General features: G+C 44.2%; 1 long non-coding RNA gene across 1 annotated transcript in view; it reads left to right on the top strand.

Annotated features, from left to right (window-relative positions):
- Nucleotides 1–4,843: 4,843 nt before the first annotated feature.
- The window catches only part of LOC310673443, a 39,646-nt gene continuing 20,183 nt past the window's right edge, over nucleotides 4,844–24,306 (top strand). The window contains exon 1 of the long non-coding RNA XR_014509015.1: nucleotides 4,844–6,563. This is a non-coding gene — a long non-coding RNA (uncharacterized lncRNA). The remainder of the gene's footprint in view (nucleotides 6,564–24,306) is intronic.

The raw sequence follows: 24,306 nt of genomic DNA, 5'->3' as shown, positions 1-24,306 counted from the left end.
CAAGACGAATGCCTTGCAAGACGGAAAACCCTCTAGACGAAAGGGTTTTCCGTTTTTCAATGTGCTTCGCAGGACGAATTTCTCTATGAGCTTGCTTCGCAAGACGAAAATGTCTTGCGATTCCTGGGGTTTTTCCCCCGCTCCCCACCCCCTTTTTCTAAGGCACTAAGCTGCTAATAGCCTTTTAGCAGCTAATCCGCTAATCCCTTAAACCTTTAATAGCCGCTAATAGCCGCTAAACCGCTAATAGCGCTAATCCGCTAATCTGCTAATGGGCTTGCTTCGCAAGACGAAAAAACCACTAGACGAAGAGACTCACGGAATGGATTCTTTTCGTCTTGCGAGGCACCACTGTACTGTAGAATTGCAGGCACCTTGTATAACTATTTCCCCTTCCATTATCAAGGTTGAGTTTATATGAATTCTATGAACTACAGTGGTACCTCAGGTTACATACGCTTCAGGTTACATACGCTTCAGGTTACACACTCCACTAACCTAGAAATAGTACCTCAGGTTAAGAACTTTGCTTCAGGATGAGAACAGAAATCGTGCTCTGGCGGCGCGGCGGCAGCAGGAGGCCCCATTAGCTAAAGCGGTGCTTCAGGTTAAGAACAGTTTCAGGTTAAGAACGGGCCTCCGGAACAAATTAAGTACTTAACCAGAGGTACCACTGTACAGTCTAGTAAAGGGCTGGAACTCTCCTCTTAGAGATTTTAGAACTACAGTTGTGTACACACAACATTATATTCTACATTCTACTTAAGATGGGGGGAAATGAGAAACTGAGAGAAACTGAAATTGATAGATTGGTCCATCCCTTGTGTTCAGTGAGACTTGCTCCCAGCTAAATAAGATTGCTGCCTCACTTTCATTTATTTCACAAGGTTTCACTTGGATGGCATTGTGCCTTTTGTCTGTGCAAGCAATAGTGTCAACTTTGGGAGAGTTTTAGAAAGTTCATTTTTGAAATGTGGCATGGGAAAGAGTAATCCTATAGGAAGGCTACTGGATTGGAGTCTATGAACTATGAATGGAGCTTGTCTTGTGAAATGTGACTTTCTCACTTCAGCCCTGCTGTAAGGTAAAGGTAAAGGGATCCCTGACCATTAGGTCCAGTCGTGGCTGACTCTGGGGTTGCGGCGTTCAGCTCAAATTATTGGCCAAGGGAGCTGGCGTACAGCTTCCGTGTCATGTGGCCAGCATGACTAAGCCGCTTCTGGTGAACCAGAGCAGCGCACGGAAACGGTGTTTACCTTCCCACCGGAGCGGTACCTATTTATCTACTTGCATTTTGATGTGCTTTCGAACTGCTAGGTTGACAGGAGCAGGGACCGAGCAACGGGGGCTCACCCCGTTGTGGGGATTTGAACAGCCGACCTTCTGATCGTCAAGTCCTAGGCTCTGTGGTTTAACCCACAGTGCCACCCGCATCCTGCTGTAGCCACCCCAAAAAGTGACTCCTGATGGATCAGGCAACCCACTGGAATGGTTTGGGACACAGAGCTGCAACTGGAATCACTGGATAAGAAGACCCTGCTTGCACAAGAGGGTTTCTGCCTTTTGGATTCAGCCCACTGAAATGGAGCTTGGGACAAAAATGGAAAATGCAATAGCAACAATGAGTCTTGCTTCACAGATATCCAGGACATAGTGCTATCTGATGACTATGCCATAGTAATGATGGAGCCATTCCCTGTAAACTTTGCAGACATCATCCCAACATGAAATTACTTTGATCACACTCTGTCTCAGGGTAATAAATTCCTAGTTCAAAGCAATAAGGAAATGACAAACAGAAGAGGCCCATTTTTTGCAAATGGATGCTACTGCAAAGGAAGGCTACAAACCCTTAATGAGGAATGTTTCGGGTCAGGCTTTTCCCCCCAGCCTTCTCAGTAAAAGATACAGTTTGACAAACATACACTTTCAAAAGTGACACATTAAAGTCCTTACTATGAAAGTCAAACTGAAGTAAAAACAACGTTTCAGAGGCAGCTATAGTCCCTGTCAGAATGTCTGCTTCTGCTATTAAACAAATGTTGCTTCCAGACAATTTGTTTACTGAGTGTTCATTCTGATTTGCTCACGCACATTTTCAGGAATTTTTGACCACTTTGGCTATTTAATAAGCATTCGTTTTGACTTTTTTTTTAGTGAGGAGGTTATGTGATGGTGTGTCAAACGAGTGCTACCCCACAGTGCTGAAAGGTACATGCACCAATTTTGGAAAGTCCCATTTCCCTCTTTCTAGAAGAAAAAGAGTATATTAATAAGCCAAGCATGAAGAACAACCAGGGGTGTTAGAGGAGGGGTAGCACCCCTGGTGGGAGACATGTTCTTCTGTGCTCCTTCTTGGGTATTTTTGTCCACTTATGGTCCCCACCCAACACTCAACTTGCTCCTGTGGCTGCTAGAAGCTGTCAGCATGTGACAGCAGCCACACCCCGGGAAATGGCTTTTAGTTCAGGCATGGCCAAACTTGGCCCTCCAGATGTTTTGGGACTACAAATCCCATCATACCTGACCACTGGTCCCGTTAGCTAGGGATGATGGGAAATGTAGTCCCAAAACATCTGGAGGGCCAAGTTTAGCCATGCCTGGTCCAGTTAAACGAGGTGAGGGTAGCCACTGGGTCTCAAACCTTTGGTGAGTTTGGGGCTTCCCCTGCATGCAAAGACAGACTCTGGTGGATTGAGCAGACAAGACCAACAGTGGGTCCAACAGTCAAGATGGCGGTTTCTGGGAAGTGAAGGGCAAATGGGGCTTGTCAACCTGGGAAGGTAGTCCACCAAGGAAAATTCTAGTCCTAAGCCTCTGCTGTCTTGTGGGATATCAGAAGAAGAAGAAGAAGAAGAAGAAGAAGAAGAAGAAGAAGAAGGGTAGTTTGGATTTGATATCCTGCTTTATCGCTACTCTAAGGAGTCTCAAAGGGGACGCGGGTGGCGCTGTGGGTAAAAGCCTCAGCACCTAGGGCTTGCTGATCGAAAGGTCGGCGGTTCGAATCCCCGCGGCAGGATGCTCTCCCGTTGTTCGGTCCCAGCGCCTGCCAACCTAGCAGTTCGAAAGCACTCCCAGGTGCAAGTAGATAAATAGGGACCGCTTACTAGCGGGAAGGTAAACAGCGTTTCCGTGTGCGGCTCTGGCTCACCAGAGCAGCGATGTCACGCTGGCCACGTGACCCAGAAGTGTCTCCGGACAGCGCTGGCCCCCGGCCTCTTGAGTGAGATGGGCGCACAACCCTAGAGTCTGTCAAGACTGGCCCGTACGGGCAGGGGTACCTTTATCTTTACCTAAGGAGTCTCAAAGTGGCTAACAATCTCCTTTCCCTTCCTCCCCCACAACAAACACTCTGCGAGGTGAGGCTGAGAGACTTCAGAGAAGTGTGACTAACCCAAGGTCACCCAGCAGCTACATGTGGAGGAGCGGGGAAGTGAACCCAGTTCACCAGATTACGAGTCTACCGCTCTTCACCACTACACCACAGTGGCTAAGCTAAGGAGTGAACCCTGTACAAATCTGGAGTGGAGTCTGTACGGTGGTTGGGTGGTGCCTTGTACACTGCCTTCTAGCAACTTGAGCAGCCAAGCTGATGCCAAACTTATTGCTCTGCTTTCCTTTGGACCACATCGAGACTTGACATCTGGGCAACCCAGGACCTCCATACACACTGCCTAGGCTTATGAGCCAGGGAGGCCATTTTGGTGCTGCTAATGCGGCGGTTTGACTTCACCCCCAGAGGCACATTCCATTGTGTCTTGAGACAGGTGCCAACAACTGCAGCTCCACTTCATGTTAGTTTGTATTAGTGTGGACACATCATAGTGATGTAAGCGGCAGGCTAAATCCTTATCTCCACGTGCACCAAAGGGCCAAGTTTGTGAATCTCCTGACATCACAATGACTTCAGGTAACCTGTTTTTACCTGCAGAGTTTGAATTTGCAGCACCTGAATTTACTAGTATGAAAATTTTTGAAGCAGGAAGAGGGGTTGTTGTGCAAAAGAGCAAAATCTACTTAAATTGTACAAACTGAAATTTGCCAGTATGGGATTGAATCCCACTTGCAAAATAGTGTCAGTCTAGAAATATCCCTAGTAAACATTTTGCCACCGTATACAACACAGCCAGAATTTGGCAAACTAATAATCCATAAAGGATTAAAATGCAGTGGGATGGATCTGCTTTTAGATGCCAAGTGACTTCCAGTGCAGCTCTATACTTATCTACTCAGAAGTAAAGTCCATTCATTTCATTGTGGCTTACCATCAGGTAATAGGGCCTATGATTTCAGCCTCAATCCTCCACATAATTTTGACATGTATAAAGGTTGCAAACTCTTGCTCAGGCAGGTGCATTGACGCACACCAGCTGGCCTAACATCTGGAAATGAGCAAATCTCATTGTTCCCCAGATAACATTAAAATGTTGCACTATCAGCAAATACCTTATGCCAGTATTTCAATTTTTATTGCATTCCTTTTTTAAAAAACACCCTCTGTTGCATAGTATGTCTCTTTGGTACCTCTTAAAACAGGCGTTCCTGTTTGTAATTTAGATGTGTGCAAGCAGTTGTGTGTACAAGCATGTATTCAGTGCAGTAAGGTAAAGGTAAAGGGATCCCTGACCATTAGGTCCAGTCGTGGCTGACTCTGGGGTTGCAGCGCTCATCTTGCTTTATTGGCCGAGGGAGCCGTCATACAGCTTCTGGGTCATGTGGCCAGCATGACTAAGCTGCTTCTGGCAAAACAGAGCAGCGCATGGAAACGCTGTTTACCTTCCCGCTAGAGCGGTACCTATTTATCTACTTGCACTTTGACGTGCTTTCAAACTGCTAGGTTGGCAGGAGCAGGGACCAAGCAACGGGAGCTCACCCCGTCGTGGGGATTTGAACCGCCGACCTTCTGATTGTCAAGTCCTAGGCTCTGTGGTTTAACCCACAGCACCACCCACGTCCCATTCATTGCAGTCCTTGAGTTTAAATTAAAATAGATGTTTTTCTAAGTATGGTCTTGGGGGGAAATATAAGAACCCCACAGAGGCCGTGTTTCTCCCATAAGAAATGCTACATACTTTATTTATCATGGCCTTCGGAGTGCTCCATTTCTCTTTAAATTACAGTAGTTGCAAAGGTGTGTATGGTCCAATTACCGCAGTCAGTAGTAAACAAAAGTGTTCTTTGTCCCAGAGACTGCTCTTCATTAGGGCAACATGGGGCAGTGCCCTTTCTGCCAGAGTTCCCTCACACCGATATAATTCACAGCATCCTTAACCAACAACAATTCCTGAGATTCTTTGGGAGAAGACATGCGCTTTAAATGTGTGCTGGGGTGTGGATCTATGAAAGCTAAATATGTTAGTCTGTTAAAAGGTGCCATAATTCTTGGGGTCTTTTCTTTCCCCCCTACAACAATCTAACAAGCGTACCCTTCTGGATTTTCTTGCTTAATTATTGGCTTCCTCCTGGGAGAAAGACGGCCAAAGATCATTCTCAGACATTTTAGGAGCAATAAATCGCACAGTAGGAAAGCTATTTCCCATTGTTTAATCCAAAATACGTGCAGCCAATTGGAAAGCGAGTGCATGGAGGAGAAATATGAATTCACATGCAGACTGCCCTGCTTTTGGAGATGCACACTTTGAGGTTCAGCAATGAACAGAGAATAAGTAATTCAAAAGCTTTAGGGAATGAACTGCACTAACCAAGCCATTCCAGGATTGCTTTTCTAAAACAGAACTGCACTGACGCTAATCAGGTTCCACAGTCACTGCATTAACTGTGACCGAGGAAGCCTCCAGCCCAAATCTCACCTGCTTCCCCAACCTCCTTGCTGTCCCATCCCAGTCCCAACAGAGGCAGTTCCATCACCAAGACAACACTGCCTCCACTTCCATACAAGGTATTGCTGCTTTTCCTTTACAGAGGGAAAGAGGGAGAGAATGAGCAATCTAGAAGATGACATCATCTTTCGCTGGGCGAAGGAAAGCTATTCCTCTGTTCAGAACCCTCAAGGATGTTCTAGCTACTTCCTGGCTATTGTATCTTATTAAGAAGAATTTCTCTGTCCATTGAGCAATTAGCCAGTAATTCCCCTAACTAAAGGACCATTGTTCATAAAAATATGAAGTGCTTTGAATGTTGGAAATGCAGTACTGTTAAATCCATTTTTAATTCTAAGAACATTTTAATTCTATTAATGCTGAATTGCTTTTTAATTATTGTCCCTCCCCCCGCCCATCATTTTAGTTGTTCTTATTTTATTTGTAAGCCGCCTTGAATCCCTGCTAGGGACAAAGGCGGGAGAGAAATAAATATACAACAACAACAAGCAAACAACACAAACTAGTGTTAGCTCAGTTAATTCTGTGGGGCTGTGCCTTTAAATCAGGGGATGGTTGTGGAAAAGAGGAGTGGGAAGGCCCTTTTAAGACACAACACCATGTGAGAGGGTCTTCTCTTGTCCCCAGGCTATGGAATGCCCTCCCCTCCAAGGTGTATCTTGCACCAAGATTGTTCAGGTTTCGCCATCAGATCAAGACTCACCTCATTACCCAGGCGTTGGGGTAAGTGAATGCTTTCTTCTTACTGTGCTACCTCACTCCTGCTTTGCTGCTCTTGTGACTTTGCTTAGTCTTGTGGTTTAAATTTAATGGTTTTATTGTCCGGTATATTTTGTTTTCAATGGTGATATTTTGTGCAACCTGCCATGGGTCCATTCTGTGAAGGGCAGGCTGTAAGTATAGATAATGTTCTTATTTATTTTTTAAAGATAAATTAGGATCTCACAGTGTAGCGGTAAGAGTTCCTATCTCCCAGGAGTTCAGCATTAGCAACAGCTGAAAGCTATACACATGCCCACCCCTTAAATTAGACTCCTAGAGTGGAAAAATTATTATGAGGAAACCAAGAGTGGATTTGTGAGTGCAAAAGACTGCAAACTCACGAATGCCTGGACTGAACATATGCATGTTCCTTAATTCTAATAACATATCCTCTTCCTCTTCCTTCTCACCCCTATTTGGTACCTGGTGGACCTCAAGGTAATAATAATAATACAATATCAGGTTTCTAGGAAGCTTGTTATATATCCACCGCTGCCTTAAAGGACAAGTCTTCCTTCTCTCCCATTGCTAAAGGATTGTGATCTTCAGAAACTTAAGACAACTACTAACTGAACAACACTGGGGAAAAGACAGCTTCTTCAATCAATACCAGCTGTGGGGACATGTTAAATAAGGAGTTCCACAGGTGCTTGAACATTTTAGGACAGAGGGAGTTGTCTCTTTAAGAGTACCGGTAATTTACACAGCCCACTTCAACTTGCCTTGATTGAAGAAACACTTCCAAGTTACAGACCCATATATTCAAAGTTCATTGCTTTGCTCAAAGAATCATGGGAGCTGCTGTTTACCCTCACAGAACTATAGTTCCCAGGACCCTTAAAAATTACAACTCCCAGGATACCATGCACTTTTATGTTGGTATAAAAGAAGAATTCCTGAATGCCAAGAGCCAAGTCTGGGGCAACTACTCTTTGATGAGAGAACCCCCAGCAGATATTTAAAATCATAAAACATGCAGCAAAGTAAAGGAAGTATAGGCTGTTAGACCTTTAACAAAGACCTTTCCGAGTTCCAAAACTCCCCTCTTCCCCCGGCATAGGAAAAATACCACACATTTAGTAGGCTAAAAATCGGTTAACTTACAAACTCTTCAAAGGTCAGGTTCATGTGCTTTTCCATACATCAGTGTAAAAGGATGCACAGGCAGTCAAACTTGGCTTAGTTCCCAAGTGGTGAAAGTTCCTAAATTATTGGGATAGGGACTGAAGAGTGATGTGTGAGAGCCATGCAGACTGAGCTTGGAGCAACCAGCTGAGACCCCCTCATAAGCTGAGCTCCTCAGACTGAAGGGAAATAAAGGTTTGATTATTTACCTCCTCCCTAGGTGAGCTAAACCTGGCCTGGCAGCTTTATACATTAAATAGACTTAAGCATGTTGGTTATATGAGGCTCTAATTATTTGGTGTGCCTTTTTATGCTTAACAGTTAATGAGTTTTGCTTCAGATGTGATCTTTGTCTAGCAGGCCCTGGATTTGGGCTTCATTAGTCCTTTGCAAACTAGTCATATTTTTTTTAGGAAATAATGAGACAGACAGAAAGATCCATGATTGGTCAGAAACAGCTTTCAGTTTTGAAGCACAGCCTTGTGTGGGAGTTGACTAATTAATGCAAGGCCAGTTCAGGAGAGCCAAGTCCTCAGTCAGGGGGAATAATATAAATCCACATAGGCACACTCTTGGGACTGTGTTAGCACACATCCTGCATTCTAACTTTCACATTGCTCTTCTAGGTCCACTGGCTGTCATCAAGTTTCTTCTCACCCACATTTGTCCAGATTCAACCTTTGCTGGGGTTTTTTCTTTAGCCAGCTGTTTGCAGTTCTCTGTTTAGGATAGAGACTGCCTTGCTCTGTATAAGCTGTCCTGCAAAAGCTGTGCTTTTGGGCTGCAGTCCTCAACACCCTCAAATACCTTCTGCAGCCCATTTCAAGGAGCATATTTTGCAGGATCACAGAATGTTGGATGGGGTCTTGGAGGTCACCTAACTTAACCCTGTGCTTTAGGCAAGAGCTACATTGCAGGATGCAGCTACAACTTCCCTGGAAGTTGGCTGCGCAGGCCCTGCTTAAATACCTCCAGTGAAAGAAAGCCCACCACTGTTGAACAACTCTTACTCTTAGGAAGCTGAGGTTTACCTGAAATCTGCTTCCAAGCAATTCCCACCCAAATCTGATCATCACCAGCATAACAGCCCTTCAGATCTTTGAAGGCTCATATCTCCTCATGGGTTGCTCTCTTCTGGACACAGCCTGGTTGGTCAGTGTCCTTAAAACATAGTGCTCAGAAGTGGGCACAATCCGTTCCAGATGTACCAGGGAACTGATTTGGAAGTATGTAGAGCATCGGTTTTGAAGCACACATGTACACATAAATCAAAACACTGAAGTCATCAACTTCTGTATAATGCAATGATTAATGTTCAGCTAGCCTGCTTTTGCCATGATGAAATAAAAATATAATAATAAGACAAGAAGCATTCCACTTGACCTCCACTAAGCACCCGTCAGTTTTGAGTGTGTGTGTGTGTTTTGGGGGGTGCTTGTTTTATTTATGACTGCTTTTCATATTATTAAAATAATTATTTTACTGATTTAGAAGTATTTATAGGCTGCTTAATTGGGAAACTCTAAATGGTGCACTTGGTAACTGCTTTGCACTGAGCTGCTCATAGGGAGGACCAGGAAACTAAGTGCTCAGTGTCCAGAGGGGGAGCCATGTTGAATTGCTGCAGCAAACACGCAAAGAAGAGAGTCTTGGCACCTTCACGGGACAAAGGAATTTATCACACATGTATTAAGCATAGGCTAAGCCAGCTTCATATAACCAACATGCTTGAGTGTAATTAATGCATGAAGGGGTTAATACCATAGAGTAAACTGTTCTGTCAGGCTTAGCCTATGTCACTTCCCCTCACCTTGGGAGGAAATAGATAACTAAACCTTTGTTCCCTCTGTCTACATGTGAACTTCTCTGAGCTACTCTCTCCAGTCGAACCAACCTCTTTTGTTCCAGACAGGAATGGAGCCTGAAACTAGCATTTCCCTAAACCAATAGTTTAGGAACTTTAACCATTTTGTGGCCAAGCAGTGTTTCCCTGCCTGTGCAACTTTTTGTGACTGCTGTATGGAAAAGGACACGACTCTTTGGAGAGTTTGTAAGTAAACCATTTTTATAACTTACCAAATGTGTGGCCTATCCGATTGCTAGGGAAGTGGAAACCTTTGGAAGGGGATTTAAAAAAGGTTGCTTTGGAATTCAGTGGAAAGGGCATATTTTAAAGGTTTTACAATCTATATTTTCCATGCTTTCTTTGCTATATGTTTTGCCATGTTAAATCTGTGCTGGGGTTCTCACACCAAGGAGTACTTGCCCCAAACTTTGATATTGGATTCCAGGGATTTTCTAACATTAAAGATGCCAGGTGCAACCAATGTTTTGTGAATTACACAGTTGTCATTACCTCTATACTTCCCACATTTTGTTTCTCTGTGTTTGCAACTCTCTCCTGCCTCAGCTGCCCCTGCCCAAACTATGTGTATATATAAACATGCAATTCAGGATGCTTCTTGTATCTCATGAAGTTCAGAGTAACACTGCTTGTAATCTCATGAAGTTGCCTCTAGTCACCAAAAGCTTAGTCTTTGTGTGCTTCCAGGCTGCCACTATTTGAATCTCACCCCCCAGTCACATGCCAGCAAAATCAGGTTGTGCCATTAGAGCTGATATGGATGTCTTGCGCAATAAAGCCACTTTCCCAGAAGATCATACTTTGTGGGCTAAAGGGATGGGTAAAGTATGGGATAACACTTGCTTTGAAGTAGCAGCAAACAAATCAGGATAGATGCTCAGTAAAAGGTGGTCTGAAAGTACCCTTTTGTCCTTTTTAAAGGCAGGTCTTGTTGCTCAGTCAGTTGTTGGGAGCATGTTTGAGATCTCTTTCAGAAACTGTACTGCTCTGTTAGCTTCTGGAAACCATTCAAGGTGTCAGCAAGGTAACCCCTGCTGGTCAGGCCCTGCATCAGGTGCTATAGTGTGTGAAGTTAGGGCATCTCAGCAAGAAGCAAGGGCATTACTGCAATGGGCCCAATGAACTCCTGCATGACATTCAGAGTTGATCAAAGGCACCTGTTCTAAGCAGTTTTCAGCCCCAAAGTTTTAATGAGAGCTTGCTGGTGCTGTTATGAACGTTACAGGCTTTGCTATATTTATATTTTATTGGGAGTTTGCTCTGCGGGTTTATTGCTTTCATCTTTGTTGCCTGGAGCTTTGGAGAGGTGGAATGGAAATGTTTAAAATAAATAAAATAAATGTGCACATAAAACAGGCTTTTAAAAGAAATTCTCTGATTAGTAGAGTTCCTCTCTGTCCTACAAAGTTCAAAGAGGGGAAGTGAGCACTTAAAAGTGAATTCAGCCGGTTTTGTATCAATCAGAATTGGTATACTTTTTTATAAAGGATGCCCTCTTTTGCCAGGCAGGTTTCGTCATCAAGGTTAATTCTACCTTTGTACAGTTGGCTAGCTACTAAACATTCATACACCTCTCTCTATCTTTCATCCAAGCAAGCAAGAAGCATGATCAGAATTCAAGGACACATTCTAGCCAAGCAAAAACCCTTGGGTTGCAAAACAGAAGCATTGAAGTGTGTGGCCTGGAGATAGTTATGTGGGCAAAACAGAGAGGTCTTGAGATCTGCTGGGGCTGAGATTCTCTAATCTTGTATTCTGTATTTAAAACTTCAGGTGGCCCTGGAGAATATTCAGAACCAAAAAGCACTTCACTTCACCAAAATAATAATATTAAAAATTCCACCAAGCACTAATTTGCCTCTTTCCTTTTGCCAACAAAGAGGACATATTGTGAAATAGAAATTAAATATTGTTAAGATTCTTTGTAGAAACCTTTTGCTATCACTTGATTTTCCCAATGCAGAGAATTACGAGAAGTGAAAACGTAAGCAATCAAAGCAAATAAAGGTTTGAAAACAATACAGGCAAGGCTATGAAATGGCTGGCTTAGTCATTGCTATCTGTGGGTCCCTCCAGATGGTTGTTTGATTGCTGGTGAATTCAACATGTTCTTGATGCAATAAGAGTGCCTTGGTGGTGGATTTATTCTGCTTTGTTAGCTGTTCTGCGATGCTTCCCCGGTGCTGCCATTATTGCTGTCCAGAGCGGCTATAGCGCAACAAAAGTGAGGGTGGGGGACCAGAACTTTTGTGGTATGAAAAGTTAATGGGATTTCAGCAGGGAGTTTGGGGGCATGCGCTGATTGGAAATGAGGTGGTGTGACCGCCCCAAAACTTTTGCATTCACAAATGGTGTTGAAAGCAGGATCCCGTGTTATTGTGTTCATGATACTGTCAGGGCAAATCATCATGGAAGTACAATAGTTTGTCTGGAGAGATGTGGTCTGCAAGTAACTTTTCTGGGTGGACATTTCACGCAGAGGTTATTTTCCATCATGTGAACTGATTCAGCATGTAGCCGTTGCTTCGCTGCTGTCTACACAAGCCTCACGTGTGAGAGAAACAACGCATTTCCTGTGGGATATATTTGTCTAATGGTGGCACTCAGTCATACAATCCCTTCAGTCTTTCCCGTCTAAACAGAATAGGTCATCTCAATGCTTTCTTTGTAATCGATAATGTAAATCAGGGTTTCTTCCTCCACCTCCTCCCCCCCCCCCCTTTTCTCCTGCAAATGCAAGAATTGTACCTTCGCCAGAGCTTGGTTGTTCTTGTTGTTTTATTTGTTAAGCTGGATTTAATTTGTGCACACAATAACCCCTCCCTTATGTTTCATTTTCAGTATAGCTAACTTGCTGAGGCCGCAGCCTGTGAAAGCAGCTGGGGAAATTTACTTGGCATTCTGTGACTACCCCTACCCTGGCGTTAACCTGTTATTTTTGTTTTGTTTCTGTTTTGTTTTTTTAAAAAATGAGGCTGTTACAGAACATTGCAAGGAATCCCCATATAGTCTGGAATACACTAATATTCTGGAACGCAGTAACAGCCTGCTCCCAGAAGCTACTATGGTGGTTAGTGAGTAGCCATGATGGGAGAGCTTACATACGTTCTGTGCACAGTGAAAGGGGTCTGGGCACACTTTCTAAACTGCTCCCCCCCCCCAGCAGGATATTATGCCTGTCTTCACCCTAAGACTGCTCTTCCAGAATTGCTGCTGGAAGTCTGACGCTTGCTATAAGGCCTCAGCAGAATAGCAAAAGGTAGAATTTGAGGAGACTGTGCATTGTTAGGGACAGGTTATCCAAAAGGCACGGTAAAGCTGTTACAGAACTTGCAGTATCACCCTATGGGTCAAAACATTTTATTTCATTGCATATGGACCAGCTGTCCTTATTTAGTAGAGGCCTTCTTTATTTTGTGGTACCCGCTGCTGGTAAAACTCCAGGAAAGGGATGTACAGTCAACGATTGATTTGTAGGGTTACATTCCTGACCTCTGCATAAGTTGACAGAGCATGCATAAGCTTATTGCACCCCCGTTATGCCCCATTACACCCCTGCCCCACCCCTTTTCCCACCACTTCTGGGTCTCCACGATGCAAGTGCGTGCGGTTGTGTGTAAATTGGACATGCATAAATCAGGTCATTGCCTGTAGCTCAAATGGTGGAGCAGCTGCTTTGGATTCTCAGGTTCGATCCCAGCGTCTCCGGGTAGGACTGGGAAAGGCTGCCTGCCTGAAACCCTGGAGAGCAATTACCACTCAGAGCAGATCTACACTCATGGTTTTTAACGTTAAGGAATGGTTTTGATAAATGTGTATGGACATGACACATGACGTCCTACTTTTAATGTCCATAATGCTTTATTAAAATGTGACACCGGAGGGTGCTGCAGAGCAACCAGCAGCAGGGAGACAGCGTTTTGACAGAGAAAAAAATGCTGTAATTAACAAATATACCCTGTGACGTTTTAGAATGGCATATGTAATATCATTCTAATAATGTTAAAAGGTCAGTGTAGATCCAGCCTCAGTGACCAGTGATCAGTGACTCAGCAGCTTTCTCTGTTCTGTTCCTAATACAGTAGTACCTTGGATCCCAAATGCCCTGGAACTCGGATGTTTTGGCGTCTGAACACTGCAAACCCAGAAGTGATTGTTCCGGTTTGTGAAAATTCTTTTGGAAACCGAACGTCCGACCGGGCTTCCTCCAGCCAATCAGAAGCAGCGATTTGCTTTTCGACCATTTTGGAAGTCGAACGGACTTCTGGAATGGATTCCGTTCGACTTCCAAGGTACGACTGTATTTCTTTGGGGGGGACTTCTTGCAAAATATTTTGTTACAGCACCTTCCTAGCTTTGGAACTGTTCAGGTTTCAGCAAATCCACCAAACCTCCAGAAAGCTGCATACATGTAACAAAAAATTTCCCTCAAAATCATTTTAATATCTTCAAAGATATTTGTCTTGGCTGTCTTTGACTTCCATAAATATGAATGCAGTTGTGCTCTCGCCTTGATGTTTATGGAAAATACTCAAGGGGACCCTTCCTGGAATTCCCTTCCATAAACCACCAGCCAGGAAACCTGAGAGCAGAAGTTACCTCTGTTCAGCTGTGCTTCAGGGAAAAACAGTCCACGAAGATTCTGTTTTGCTTTTATTAAGTAACAGAGCAACAGCATTTCCCCTTCCAAGCCATTGTAGTGATTAAGAGAATTTATGCTCAATTATGTCAAATACAGTGGTACCTCGGGTTAAGTACTTAATTCCTTTCAGAGGTCTGTACTTAACCTGAAACTGTTCTTAACCTGAAGCACCACTTTAGCTAAATGGGGCCTCCTGCTGCTGCCGTGCCGCTGGAGCACAATTTCTGTTCTCATCCTGAAGCAAAGTTCTTAACCTGAAGCACTATTTCTGGGTTAGCGGAGTCTGTAACCTGAAGCGTCTGTAACCTGAGGTACCACTGTATATCCTCTAATGCATTTGCAGTTTACTTATTTGTTGCTGCTAAAGATTGCCCTCATTACAGAAGAACAAGCTTTCCCACAATCAATCTGGTCAGCTTGTCCTGTTTTCTGCTCATTGTCTTCTCCTTTTTAGGGAAGCTCTTTATATTAGCACTGATTCACCGAAATGAAAATAGTGCCAGCTTTCAGCCTCTACTCTTGACATGCAGTAAAAAAAATGACATCATTTTTAAAATTTATTGTTGCATCCAGATTTGCAAAGTGCACCCACTGCCACCCAAACCAGCCAACACTTCCTGTTTAAAACCCTAAAACATCACCAGAAATATTATATGCTCTGACGGCTCTCAGTACAAATGAATAATAGCAGAGCCCTGAGCCAAAAATGAGAACGGTGGAGATTGAAGAAATGTTTAATGAGCAGGCTGCAAGAGGGAAAATGCCATGCAAATGAGAGAGCCAATAAGCTGCTCTGCAAGTTGGGAAAAATAAAATGTTGGGGGCGGGGAGCTTCTCATTGGGAAGCGGAACAGTCATCACTGTCGCTTCAAGCATTGCCTCTTTCTTGATCCTGCTGGATTTTTTTGTTGCAATGTGCTCTTTACATTCTCAGGGGGCACACCCTGAATTCTAAAGTGGTTAGGATGCTGGGGGGTTGTTGGTAGTAGAAGGTAATAGATGTCTGAACCTTCACTGCTAGAGGCAGTTTGCCTCTCTGCGCGAGTTGCTGCTGCACTCCTATCTTATTTGCAGGCTTCTCAAGAGCAAAAGTGAAACTAGGCTTTATTTCACCTGGGTCGGAGACTCAGTTTGGCACCCTCCATGCACATTTGTGTACACAAACACACTCTGGAGGCTTCACCCAGGGCAAAATACCTGGCTACCACCACCACCACCCCAATAGCTATGGCTCTGCTCAAGAGATATCTGGTTGGCCACTGTGAGAGCAGGATGCTGACTAGATGAACCTTTGGCCTGATCCAGTAAGGCTCTTATATCCTTCTACTATGCACAGATACCCAGTGGAGGTTGGTCCACTGGTTGGAGCATTGCCCCACCAAGCCCAGTCTCACATCTGCCTCCACCCTTACTTATGATCAGTCTAGACGCAGCCTTTCTCAACCTGTGGGTCCCCAGATGTTGTTGGACTACAACTCCCATCATCCCTGAGCTCTGGCCTTGCTAGCTAGGGATGGTGGGAGTTGTAGTCCAACAACATCTGGGGACCCACAGGTTGAGAACCGCTCTAGAGGGTGGCCCTGCCTGTCAGCTTCCTCCTCGTAAAACTCAGCAGGGAGGAGGATGGGGACAAAACCAAAAGTAGTTGGCTCTGACAGTTTGGAGCTCTAGTGCCACCTGCTGTTGGGCTCCCGGCCTTCTTGCCTAATGAGCAGCCACTGCCGCCACCCTCACTTACTATGTCCCCATTGCTCATTGTTGTTCCTACCACGTGTGAATAGTTATAGGATCAAGCTGGTAATAGCACAATGAAGTCAATTTTGTGCAGTGCCAGGTCTTTGGCATGGGGGCAGGAGTGGAGTGAGGATGTTGTTGTTTAGTCGTTTAGTCATGTCCGAGTCTTCGTGACCCCATGGACTAGAGCACGCCAGGCACTCCTGTCTTCCACTGCCTCCCGTAGTTTGGTCAGACTCATGTTTGTAGCTTCAAGAACACTGTCCAACCATTTGTCCTCTGTCATCCCCTTCTCCTTGTGCCCTCTATCTTTCCCAACATCAGGGTCTTTTCCAGGGAGTTTTCTCTTCTCATGAGGTGGCCAAAGTATTGGAGCCTCAGCTTCAGGATCTGTCCTTCCAGTGAGCACTCAGGGCTGATTTCCTTCAGAATGGATACGTTTGATCTTCTTGCAGTCCATGGGACTCTCAAGAGTCTCCTCCAGCACCATAATTCAAAAGCATCAATTCTTCGGTGATCAGCCTTCTTTATGGGAGAGGTAGGATAGAATCGTAGAATTGTAGAGTTGGAAGGGACGCCAAGGGTCATCTTGTCCAACCCTCTGCAATGCAGGAATCTCAACTAAAGCATCTGTGACAGACGACCATCCAACCTCTGCTTAAAAACATCCAATGAAGGAGAGTCCACCACCTACCAAGGGAGTCAGTTCCACTGGCAAACAGCTCTTACAGTCAGAAAGTTCTTCCAGTTGCTTAGTTGTGATAGATGCACCACATTTTAGGAATGTGTGGGAATTCCAAATTAAAAATTAGGAACCAGCGGGTGGGCAGAGGCTTTGCATGAAGAAGGTCCCATGTTGAGTTAGAGATGAGTTAGAATTGGGAAGACACTTGTCTGAAGGGCATTGCCAGTCCCTGTAGACACAACACTGAGCTAGATGGGCCTTCAGTGTAAGACGGTGGCCTGTGTTCTTAACCTGACAGCATGAGTGCTCAAATCGACTTCCTTCCCTGTATGATAAATGGACGAGATGCCAGATGGAAGCCGTGAAAACTCTTCATTGCTCTGGTCCAGCTGCTCAGTGGGGAAAGAATAAGATAGAGAGGGAAACTGCTGTGGATCTGGTTGCCTGTGGGTTTGAACTAAGAAATACCCATTGATGTAAATGCTAGGTAGAGAACAGGACAAGTCGCTATATGAGAAATTCTAAAAACAGAAAATCCCAGGGGTGATGAAACAAGAGTGCATTGTGGCTTCTGAGACTGGGAAGTATTTTATTTTATTTTCCAAGCAAGGCCAAAAGAGAACACCAGGGTCACATTGTTATATTCCAAAGGGGGTTGCTATGTGTGCAATGGCTAGTGTTTAGTGTTTGTTTTAAGAAGGGAAAGAGACCTTGCTGAAGTGCATGGTTGATCCACTGGCTTGATAGACAAGCTGGAAACACACCTATAGCAGGCTTAGCGATTGTCCACGTCTTTGCTTTGCAACTGTTGAATTATCCCATAAATCAGGCAAATGCTATTCTCTCATGCTCTCAATAATACCCCCCAGTATATTGCCTGCAGCTGTTCCCTATATCACCCCATTCCCTTTCCTGGTGGATTACTATTACATTATTATGAGTTTGTGGGGTGGGACAGATCCCCACAAATTCTTAAATCTAGTGAAAAATTAGCTAATATTTGGAGTATTAAGGAGAGATGCCAGGCACAGGCGATACCATTTATCCTGTTAGGAGACAGAGGCTGCCACAAGAGACTAGGCCCCTGCGGGACTTGACATCTTTCTGCAGGACCTGCAAGACAGAGCTGTTCCACCAGGCCAGGGGTCTGCAACCCGCGGCTCCGGAGCCGCATGTGGCTCTTTTACACCTTTGCTGCGGCTCCGGGGCGGATACTAGCGAGGGGAGGAGGTGCATTGTGCACCCCGACACTCCCTACTGTGGCGGGCGCTGTACTGGCTGTGACATCACATGGGGCGGTGCGTGCGTTAGTCACGCACCGTCCCAACGTCACCTTCCCTCCCGCCCGCCCGCTACATTGTAAGGGGCATGTACACTGGTCACTGCATTGAAAGGGGGCATGTACGGTGGTCACTGTTTTGAAGGGGAGTGAAGAACACTCACACACAAAAAGGTAACTTGTTAATTTAACGTTTATTTCTATGAGGAGGAGTAATTCTGAGGGGTCAAACAAAGAAATAATAAAAAAGTGACAAAAAAGTTATTTTTATAATGACGAGTTTTGCGGCTCCCAGTTTTTTTTTTCCTTCGGAAACGGGTCCAAGTGGCTCTTTTTGTCTTAAAGGTTGCAGACCCCTGCACCAGGCCTTTGGCCAGGGCACAGCCTGACTCCCTCCTTTGGCAATCCTCACAGAACTTCTAGCCCAATGGTTGCCATTAATTTGATTGGAATTAATTTTAGAATGAAATGATTTTAGAATGTTTTATCGTTTTACTGTTGTTAGCCGCTCTGAGCCCGGCTTCGGCTGGGGAGGGCAGGATATAAATAAATTATTATTATTATTATTATTATTATTATTATTATTATTATTCCATTAAGAAACAAAGAGAGCAGAGTACCAGGCCATTAAGAGCAATTGACAATGCAAATACTTTCCTTCCCCTAGCTCTGAGTAGTGGACAGAGACAGAAGAACTGGGAGCGGAAGGTTGCCAGGGTTACAGGGGGAGTGATGTCGCCACAGGAAAAAGTGTCCATTTGCAGGAGGTTTTTGAAAGTAAGGCAGGGGCAGAAATCCATGTGGAGAGGCTGTACCCAGAAATGGGAAAGGGGGCTGGCTTCTGCTCTGAACCCAAGATTGTTGAAGCCTTGAGAGTAGCAACAAGAGAGACACTTGGGATGTAATGTTCTGCGCTTCCCCGCCATCAAGGCTCAGGTGTGTCTACATAAAGCCATCTATCTTAAAGATGCTACAGTCTCAGCTGTGCCTCGTTTTTCCGAAGGAAACCTAAACCCTGCTTAAGTGCCAAGGCTTCTGGAACCTCTCACTGCTCAGCAGGGGTTGGAGTGGCCAATAACAATATATTTGGTTCTAGGAACCTCCCAACTCTCCAGGGCTTCATAGAGAAGTCTTTCTCAGTCCTACTTCGAGATGACAGGGATTGAACCTGCGACACACCTGAATCTAAAGCATATGCTCTAGCTGTGCGCTGTGACTCCATCTATGTCTGGAAAACGTCAGGTTTAGTTTGTAGCTATTTGCAACACATTGGAACACTCCCCTTGCCTGAGCCCCAGTTTGCACTTTGAAAGTGGATAGAAGATAGAGAAAAGTTGGCTGGAAAAGACTGGTAAAAAAAACTTTCTGACCTGGCACAAACATCTAGCCAAGATATTGGGAGGCCTTTGACACTGCCTTTATAAACCATTGTTTGCCATGCGCTGAACCACGATGAACTAGAGCTGAATGAAATATTTTCCTGCACATATTTCTGGCACAAAAATGGTGTTTTCGAGGCAGGAGGCTGAAATGCCCCCCCCCCCACACTGCCTCTCTGCTTATTGTAATTCAGTTTTTATTTTATTTTCAGGGCTGGCTCTCTGCTGCATGACTGGAAATTGTTTAGGCACAATTTCCCACTCTCGAGCCAAGCTTTCTCTTTTAATAGGAAATGGTCACAGCCAATCAGGGATCCCATAGTGAGCAGGATGATGCCACAGTGCCAGTTCAGAGCAAGGGCCTTCTAACTGTGTCAGCATTGTTCTCTTTTGAATGGGAGGACACATTCACTGGCCCCCCTTCTGCAGCACCTCTGACAAATCATAAAAAGGTGAAGCACCTTTTTATGAACAGCTCATTACAGGTGGCACTATGAGTCTCCAATATTTAGGCCACAAGGAAAGTGTTCCTGAAAAAAGGCTATCCTTGACTTCTACGCACCACACATTTAAGCACCCCTTCAAGAATACTGGGAACTGAAGTTTGCTACTTATAGAGCTACAATTCCTAGCATCCTTAACAAATTAAGATTCCCGTGGTTATTGGGTGGTATGTATGTTTTAAATTTCCACAGCCATTTAAATCCCCTAGTACATCCCCTTACCCCAAAACAAGCACCATGCTAAAAGTCACTTGTAAGTTTAAATATATATATATGTACTTGTAAGTTTAAATATATATATTTTTCTTCCAAACATTGCTTTCGTATAGCTTGTGCATGATCCAAAGCTAGAGTTCATTTTATTAGCATCTAAAAACAACATTGTTTTGGGGGAAAATTCGGAACACTGCTTACATTTTTTATTTTCGTGAATTGTTACCATTAGCCTTCTCGTAGTTAGGTATAAGACAGCATATTTTATGCGATATGGTCTGGAGAGAAAGTTGTGGGTTGTACTGTTGTGTGATCTGCAGGGGTTTCTCCCATTGCTAGTCCCTAACTCATCACATCCTTTTTGGCAGCGCAAGTTTCTTTGGAAACGTGAGACAGTTGCCAAATGCTCGGGCTGCTCCAAGAGAGTTGCGTTCTCTCCCCCCCCCCCCCCATATTGGGCAGCTGTTTCCAGTGAGTGTTTATGTAATGTTCTGGCATTCTAAAAAAGCACAAGCTCTAGACAAAGGAGCTGAGATTTATTTATTTTTAAAGGCTAACGCCACCTTAGGTTTGCACACTCCTTTCGCACGTGAAGTATGAAACTGTCTGCTTCAGAGAAAAAGCAGTGACTTTTGTTGTTGCTGCTGCTGTTCCTTTCTAAAATAGAAATCTAGCAAGTTAATACAAAAATACTAGGCTAGCATAGCTTCCAACATTTTTCCGATGAAAATAGGGATGTTCTATTTCAGAATAATAACAATTTTTTTATTTATACCCCGCCCATCTGACTGGGTTGCCCTAGCCACTCTGGGCAGCTTCCAACATATATAAAAACATAATAAAACATTAAACATTTTTTTTAAAAACCCTTCCCTATACAGGGCTGCCTTCAGATGTCTTCTAAAGTTTGTATCTCCTTGGCTCGGGGGTCACATAACTCCATACCCTCCAATGTTTCTCCATTGAAAATAGGGATGTCCTATGGAAAAGCGGGACAGATAAGAAACTGGGAAAGCTTCTTTAAATCCAGAACTGTCCCTGGAAAATAGGGACACTTGGAGGGTCTGCTAGAAGCTGAGTTTTGCCTGTTAGGGGCTCTGCATTTTTCATGACAAATGGTGTATGGCAGGGAGGGAATTGAGGACTGGGTCCCCCAGTTTCACAAGTGCCAGAGTCACAGACGGCTCTTGCGTTCTCTTATATTATGTTCTCTTTTCATTTATAATTCTTTCAGAACTGGTAAGTTTCATTAACCACCAGCTGATCTGGTCCAGCTGCTGGGGTTAAGAAGAGATAGTGAAACTAATGAGTTCCATAAGAATTATGAAGAAGGAAAGGAGAAATCAAGGAAAGGGAAGTTGATGACCCTGCAAATTGTCTTCCTTCACAAAGCCACCCCAGAACTTCTATCATGAAGCTGCCATCTGGGCAACAAGAAGCTAGGAGAGAAACGAAGTCAAGGCAGGGCCCAGAACCAAGGGGCAGAAAGTGCAAAGGCAAGAGACAGCAGAGCAGGGTGAGGCTCAAAAGAAAAGTCACATATAGCCTGATGACCCAGAGGGCTGTTTGCTAAAGAGGAATGAATTGTCACTGGAACTTTGGATGAAGAAGCTAGTCAGATAACCAAGGCAAAGAGGTAGTGTGTGCCTGTCTGAATTTGTCCTACTGACAACCAAATGTTTGGCTAAAAATCTTTACTTTACTATTGTTTGTTTTAATACATCTACATTATTCAGTTATTTAATCCCGACAAACCAGCCAGCCATGGTTCTACCTCAAATGCTACAATGCCATTACAAGTGGAAATAGTCCTGCAATGAGGTTTATTAATATTTTTCAGCTTGGCACGTCTCAATCATAATTGTAAATTGCTCTCCTGAGCACAGTGTACAGACATATTAGACGCTATGCCTCTTTATGTTATCACTGGGCCTTGAATGACTGCAGGTGCGATAATATCACACTCTTGGGGCCTGCTTGGAGGGAAAACACATACATTAGAAATCTCATAAGGATAGAAGCTCTGGTTAAAATGTGACTTACACATCTGCTGCCTAACAGTGCTAGCCTCCTCTCTCTATCTGAGATCTTAGCAGAACTTGAGAAAAACTCACATATTAACCTAGTGATGAATTATGTTCTAAAGACCCAGCAGCTTTGGTTCAATTCAGAAGCGAATTTCTGGATACTGGGTTGTCAAGAATTATTTGTTTCTTGATTTCTGAGCTATCTCTTCTCCCCAACCCACCAACCCCAGCCAGGCATTAGGAGTGGAGAGACAGAAACCAAGAGGCCTGTCATGCAAGCCTGAAAATGTGCCATCCCATGCCAGCCAAGAGGCACTATGGCACCTCTAATCTAATTATTATTATTATTATTATTATTATTATTATTATTATTAATACCCCGCCCTCCCCAGCCAAGGCCGGGCTCAGGGCGGCTAACAAGCAATAATAAAAACAAGTTGAATGAATACAACTTAAAAACAAGATTAAAATACGACATTAAAATATTGGAACATTGAAATATTAAAATGCAGCCTCATCACAGGAGGAGAAAGGAAAAAGAAAGAGGGGGAGGGAATCAAATCTAGGAATTATACAGTGCATGGGAACAAGATGAGACAGGAGATTCTGCTCTTCCCTTTTGCCAAGGGTCAGGCAGGAATGTGTCAGAGGCAACAGATTTGATCTTTGCAATCTGAGAAATCATTTTTAAATGCCAGGGTAATTTAAACGAGTCAGCCCCTCTGTACAGGCACGCAATGATACCCTTGATTCTCTCTTCCTCCCTGCAGACCTCACACAAAGCCATTCATCATGTATCCCTCACTTCATTGTACTGGGTGACAGCTGTGCGCTCATGGATGATTTCAGGCCTTTTGGCAGCTAATGCTGACTGCCAGCCCCATACAGCTGTAACCTTGGCCCGTAATGCTGATAAAAGCTGTGCCCCCAAGAATACTAAGAAGAAAACAAATGCCCTTTTGTCCATATGGATGGCAGGGAAGAAGATCCAGTTATGTTTTTAACAGCTATGGCTTTGACATCCCTCCCTCCCCTCTGTCACTGTTTTTAAAAACAATAACTGGTAGTTCTAGGAGCCTAGTCCCAGTGAAGTGGGGGGAAATATTATTGGTTTTAATAGGCAAGCCTAGTGTGACACAGTAGATTCACATGGCTACTTATTTTTTTTACTTCCTTTAGTATTTTTTCAAGCTTTTTCTTTGCGACTTCGAGGACTAGAACCTTATTTTACACATCGTATTTCTCTTTCTCTAGTCCACCTAATTCTGCACCAAGTCCCACATCTTACAGGTATATGTAATTTACAGGATCCCGTCAACAGTTCGACATTTCCAGAGGCTAATAAGAGACCAAACTTATAGATGCTTGGCAAAGGCAGTCACTGCTTATATGACTTCCTCTTATAATGGATAGGATAGTGGGAGCTAAGTATTTTAGACTGTATAGAAGCATAGTTCAATGCCCACACTTCAGGGCAGTGAGCTGAAACCTGTGGCCTTCTGGAAGTTCTCAGACTCCAACTCCCATAAGCCCCCAGTTGCATGGCAAGTGGTCAGGGATGATGGGATTTGTCGTCTGACAACATCTGGAGGGCCACAGCACAGGAAATAATAAAAATATTTGCTGCGTCCTGGCTGCAGATAGTTTTGCTACACCCAGGAAAACTGCTTGAATAGTTAAGGCAGGTCCGTACAACTTGCAATGCACCAAGTTCAACACAAGCTGCCAACTAAGTATGAGGGCTCAGTGGAAGATCCATAAAACTTCTGTTTTTGTTGTCTCTCTGGGACTACTGAGCTCCCGTTGCTCAGTCCGTGCTCCTGCCAACCTAGCAGTTCGAAAGCACCTCAAAGTGCAAGTAGATAAATAGGTACCGCTCTGGCGGGAAGGTGAACGGCATCTCTGTGCGCTGCTCTGGTTCGCCAGAAGCGGCTTAGTCATGCTGGCCACATGACCCAGAAGCTGTATGCCGGCTCCCTCGGCCAATAAAGCGAGATGAGCGCCGCAACCCCAGAGTCGGCCACGACTGGACCTAATGGTCAGGGGTCTCTTTACCTTTACCTAGGACTACTAAAAAACAACCCCAGAGGTGTCAAGTACCTGGCAGATTGCCTGATTTAGGAGATACATATTCCGTCCTAAGAGACTGGGATGTACAAATTTTAGAGAACTTTGATTTAAGGAGATTAGAAACTGTCTGGAACTGAAGTTTGGAAACAAAAGAGCAAATACTATGAAGAAGTACAGAAAAAG

Source organism: Podarcis tiliguerta (assembly GCF_965153285.1).
Source record: "Podarcis tiliguerta genome assembly, chromosome: 3".
NCBI lineage: Eukaryota > Metazoa > Chordata > Lepidosauria > Squamata > Lacertidae > Podarcis > Podarcis tiliguerta.
The sequence above is the reverse complement of the archived record's forward strand: the minus strand, read 5'-3'. Positions and strand labels throughout refer to the sequence as shown.